This window comes from Eucalyptus grandis, chromosome 2 (assembly GCF_016545825.1).
Source record: "Eucalyptus grandis isolate ANBG69807.140 chromosome 2, ASM1654582v1, whole genome shotgun sequence".
In the NCBI taxonomy this organism is placed as follows: domain Eukaryota; kingdom Viridiplantae; phylum Streptophyta; class Magnoliopsida; order Myrtales; family Myrtaceae; genus Eucalyptus; species Eucalyptus grandis.
Window position 1 is genome coordinate 41,897,965 of NC_052613.1, and position 5,644 is coordinate 41,903,608.

Sequence of the window (5,644 nt, forward strand, 5' to 3'; positions counted from 1 at the left end):
TCATGATTTACTCTATATGTCCTCTGAATCATCTATATAGAATGAGTCTATTTCATATTCTTTCACAACTTCCCAAAGAGAAATTGGCGACTAAAATGAGAGTATTTTGTTTCTTTTTCTACGGGCACTGGGAATCCATCTGAAAAGCATCAAAAGGAATATACATAGTAAATCTAACCTCGAAAGAACTGCGACAGATAATCCTTCAAGGCAAATCGGAGAAGACATTTTCATGGGGCTTTACATCATTGATGGTTAGATTGATTCGCAACATCAAACCTCACATGAACACAAGACACTTGGAATCAGACCGTGGTAATTTCATCTCGACGAACCTATCAGTCATGCCAACGTTTTACTTGGAAACAAACCTAAAGAGAACATCGAAGAACTCCCAAAACCGGAAAGATTATAAGACATGGTGTTACCCCAGCTAGAGGTCATGAAATGAGTCATTTAAAGAATTCTCATTTCATGTAGGGTTTACATATATACATGGACATACGACTATGTTTCGCAAAGTCACAACCTGTCATGTGGACATCTCTACTAGCTGAGCTCTTCAGACAAGTAATAAGTTTTCTGTCTGCCGCAAGAGCTATCTCACGCACAGCGAGATTATGAGTATAATCGGATACTATATGCGTGGATCACACAAAGCGAAAAAAGAAAGAAGAAAAGAAAAAGGGTAACGGAAGTATATTGGACTGGAGATCCCATATGAATTTTGCACCAGTTGAAGAGAGGTTAATCTATGAAGTCATTCGAATTATAGGAAGTACATTTTAAAAGCAATGGCCATGAAGTCGGATACACTAAGAACAGAAAATCTTACCCAAGATTATTGTCAATGAAGGTCAAAAGAGAAACATAAACACTTCATGTTTAGTACCAAACGGAAAACGGGTGAGAATGAAGGGAAAAGCAAATAAAGGATCGTGACTCTTTAACTCGATCTTGGCGAATCCCACCCGGCCTATCTTACCTGCCCTAGCAATGTCGTGAAATTATGCTTGATTATTTGGAAGAAGAACGTCAGGAGAGATAATCTTTAGCTGGTTTGTGCAAAAGTATCGACATCCATTCTTGTGATGTATATCCAACCTACAAAGATGGCAGCATTCGCACAAAGTTCCATTTTAATCAACATTTCGTGACGCTTACACGGTGTTCCATGGATATTGAGGTAGTTGGCCTTTTGGGCTCATACCCATGGTTTTTTTCTTAAAAAACAAAGAAAAAGTTCAACCTGACAATGACTTACTTTGAATGCTACAAGGCACACCAGAAAGAGAACATATATGAGAATCTGAAGACTTTGTGAAGTTGTGAAAGGAATAGAATCAAAATATCTTTATTACGCAACGCATTCCGACACTCGTAAATGCCACGTCCCTTGATCCTCTTGCTTCTTCATTTGGTAAAGCCATATTTGACCAATATATCTTTGCTTACGCAGGATCCATCCCTTCTCCATAGCTCCTGAAAAATCACACGTCATGGAGTAAATTCCCTTTGCACAATATATAGCATCTCTTGACTTTAGGATAAAATTCGACATGTATGAGGTGTCCTTAGGCTTGTACATTTAGTCAACGAAGGTAATTATCTAAAAGAAGTTTCTTGATCTGGAAACATAAACCTAACTTAATATAGGACTAGTCACAATGTGTTCCCAGATAGGTAAGGCGATCCAGGCACACAGATTTCCATAAAATTCAATTGAGGTGTCTGGTTTCGTCGCTGTCATGATGGATGAAGCAGAAAATGGAGATATTTTGAGATACTTTCTAGTACCACTTCAGTAGCAGAGGTGAAAAGAAGTTTATGGGAACCGTTTCGATCGGTCCCACAACAATAAGATTGATAGGTCGATTTTTGTGCAGATATTAGCAAAAGCAAAGTGACAAATTAGACATCCTCCCACCTTGATTGGCACATCATGGTCAGAAGAAGAAATCAGTTCCTGATTTCAAATATGCACATATTCTGAGACACAAACCATTTGTGGAGTTCTCACTCACTTCTTTGTTGGCCATTTTTTGCTGAGAAGGTATAGTTTGACGGATAAACGATATGTGATCATACAGCTTGATTCAAATCTAAGTCAAGAGAGAAGTGGTAGGAAAGTTAGAGAACTTTCAGTGATGAGCTCATGTATATTTTCTCGGACATGGTCAACTTGTTAGATTTGAGGAGATGTGATTCAATCAAATTCAATGGGAAACTAGGTGAAATTTAATGAAAAGCAATATGATTTTTTGTAACATATATATGAATATGTTGACACATTTGATCCTAATTAGATGTTCCGTCGTTGTTTCATGAAATTTGAGCAGGTCATTGATGTTTCTAAAAGATCAAACTTTCTAAAAATCTAATGATGAAGATTCCAAAAGACCCAAATGATTGTGAACTTTTTTATGTTGGCCTCTGTACTCAAACAAACAAATCAAACTCATCTTAAGCTGCTAATGAACCAAACAAACTGGGGAGAAACAAAATACCCCAGTGCATGTTTGAACAATAGACAAATAACCAAAAGAAGCAAAGAATTAATCTTATATACTAGCCAAGCATGCCAGAGAGAAAAATTAGAATCAAAAGTAGAAATCTACAGGATTGAAGGGAATTTACACTTCCTGAGCATGATGAACATATTTCATGCGGCGAATCTCATCAGTTCCCATCTTCCGTGACTCCTCTCTCTCCCTCTCCCTCTGATTTAATTCACTCTCTGCAACATTCCAACGTTATGCCTTCATGCAACTTGTGATGCATCATAAGCCGTTTCTTACATATAGTAGGCTTCACATATTTCTTTGGAGGAAACACGACTGTAGATCTGCGCAGTCGGAAAAAGAACAAAGCTTTAAAGGCAGTCAGTATTCTCAGTATCTTTAATCAGCTCCGATCTGAATCTCATACTTCTTTTGCAAAGTGCAAAGAGAATCTATAAGCATCTTTTAATAAATAAACTTCCAAGAAAACAAATTTAATCTAAACCCACCTGAAGGCAACAGAAAAGCAAAGAAGAGGGACCTCGAGATTGTCGTGTAGAGTCGTTTATTGCCGATGCAGCATCATCAAGATTCTCAATCTCAGATGGACTTTCGGCAAAGGGCGATCCAATCATCGCCGTCCATTTTCACTTGTGAATCTTGATGATGCTACGCCTGCAACCGACGACTGTAAAGGCGTACTGATCCATGTATCAAACCATGCTTGGATATTTAAGGAACATAAGGGAAATGCTGAGAAGAATTCGATGTGTCTATATGTGCTGGAAAATCTTGAAAACAGAAAGGGGCAAAAAGAAACAAAGGAACACACGTTAGCCTATCGGCTTTGACCAACACTGGAGAAACTATGGAAATGGTCTTACGTAAATAGCACCCAAGAGTTTGAATCCGCCAGACCCAAATAAAAAAATTGAATTCTATATCGCATATATTTAAAACAGTAGATCCTCGTACCATATATTTAACGAATCACGATAAAGCAACATAAAATTAATAAACAGCATCCACGAGTGAGAACTACCCCGGATTGACCCAAAAGAAAAGCGATAAAATTTAGAGGGCAGAAAGGGACTCTTTTGGAACTTTTCTCTGGCTCGTCTTCCGGCCAAACCTCGCGAATTTTCGAAGAAAAAATCAGGGAAAAGGAAATAGAAATCCAGAATTTTCAGGAGAAAAATCACATCTCTCTTTAGATCTAAATCGGCCCGAACCCTGACAAAAACATCGCACCGGGAAATTAAACAAACGAGAAGCAAAAGCATCTGACCAAGTGAAAGCAATCGGAAACAAGAACACACAGAAAAACTACAATCACAGAGAGAGAGAGAGAGAGATAGAGAGAGAGCTGATCTTATGCCAAAACCAGAGAGAAATCTTTGAGGGTTATAGAGAGAGAGAGAGAGAGAGAGTTAGGGAAGTCATACAAAGGCAACAGTGTGGGAGAGAGATTTTATAAGCGCTCGAGGAGGGCATGGGCATCTTCCTTTTTTTCCTTTTTGGTCTTTCTTTTTCTTCATTGGGCCAAAAATGAAAACCTAGAAGGGACCCAATGGTGGATGGTGGCTTTTCTTTTGTGGCTTCCTGATTGGTGGGTGCTTCGTATGAATTGTACGACATGCATACATACACCCACGACACCAAGCTTTCTTGCCAGAAACCCTAGTTAAAATATACTCTCTCCCTCCCCTCTCCCCCCCTCTCGTTGTCTGTTACTTAGTGTTATTATTCCAAATTCAAATGTCTAATCGGCGCATCACCGGCGAATTTATTATTCTTTAAGAATCTAAGAATATTTACATGTTCTATTCCTTAAAATTCTGTACAGCTTTAATTATATAATCAATATAATTGAATTTCTTAAAGTTGAATAAACGAGGGGTTTATCTTGAACATGTTCAGCTATGAAAGTAAACCATTTTACTCCATGTGGAAATTGTAAATAGTACTTGGGGTGCCATCTTGTTTGATGAAAAGACACTTTCAGATAAATTATTTTTCAAACATTTTAGCACGTTGAGTTGACGAAAGGAGTATTCAAGTGAGAAAAGTAAATCCCTCTGTTGTCTATATCTTATCTCTCTCTTTTTCTTCTTTTGGTTTTTTCCGATAATTCTCATTTCTTTTTAAAAATCTTCTCCTAGATATATTTCATTAATGATCACGTTCTATTACATTCCCAAAAAGAATATTCACCTATATAATACTTTGTAAATATGATTTCAAATATCCTTCACAACTTTATTAGTAATTCATATTATTTTGATGAATTTCAGAATAAACAAAGAAATTGTTGATTCGTATTTGTGATGAGCCGCCCTTTCATGGATCTTGCTTATTATCAAACACCATAGCACCTTCAACTCACTACAACGGTTTGTTTTCTCTGAAATAAAATTTCGGGAAAGCATTTTCTAGCAACAAGAAGTTTTTTAGTGAAACAAACATATCCTTTATGAAAAATAAAATTTCGAAAGGGCATTTTTATTTTTTTCAGACATGTAACACTATTAAGTAATATAAGTTTGCGCATGCAAGAGTGAAGTCCATCCTCTAGAAACGCCCTCTAGGAGTTGCACACTCTAAATCCAATGGGTTGGTATATTTCCCATCATCGATCAGCCTGTAATTCGATTGTTGATTGAGCAATAAACAACTTTGCTCCTTGGATTCGAGCCCTGAATAAAAAATAAATAAATAAAAAAAGAGAGGGAGGTTTAGGAAAAAAATGGCATGTGCTTTCATTGAATTAAGAACTGTTCGGCTTCTTCTGTCGTTGGCTAGGTTTTACCTACCGCCCACATGATGTCATATGGCGGTTTGGTCATCTCACTACTGATTTTCTTAATGAGTAATGTTTAGATTAGTTAAGCCATCAATTTTTAATTTACAAAGCGTCATAATTGAGCTATAAATTATGAACTTTTCATAAAGGGTCTTATTCAATATACGATAAAGTTGATTTATATGGAATTTTAATATGCTCTACTTTGATATTTTGTCCCATGAATCTTATCTCATCCTCTCGTGATATATCAGTACTGTAAATCAGTCTTCATTTCACTACCACTCTCCCGTTAATCTTCTTCAATGAAGCAACCAGCCAAAGTGGCCTTTGCATCGGT

General features: G+C 37.0%; 1 long non-coding RNA gene across 3 annotated transcripts; it reads right to left on the reverse strand.

Moving 5' to 3' along the window:
- Positions 1-698: 698 nt before the first annotated feature.
- LOC104432903 lies at positions 699-4,028 on the reverse strand. 3 transcript variants are annotated; one of them, XR_723434.3, is made up of 3 exons: positions 3,011-3,925; positions 1,265-2,845; positions 699-1,104 (listed from the first exon to the last, which is right to left on the reverse strand). It is a non-coding gene; the product is annotated as an uncharacterized LOC104432903 (long non-coding RNA). The 3 variants fall into 3 exon arrangements; XR_005548409.1 differs by lacking the exons at positions 699-1,104; positions 3,011-3,925 and adding an exon at positions 3,947-4,028 and having other exon boundaries at positions 1,114-2,845; XR_723433.3 differs by lacking the exon at positions 699-1,104 and having other exon boundaries at positions 1,114-2,845.
- Positions 4,029-5,644: the final 1,616 nt, after the last annotated feature.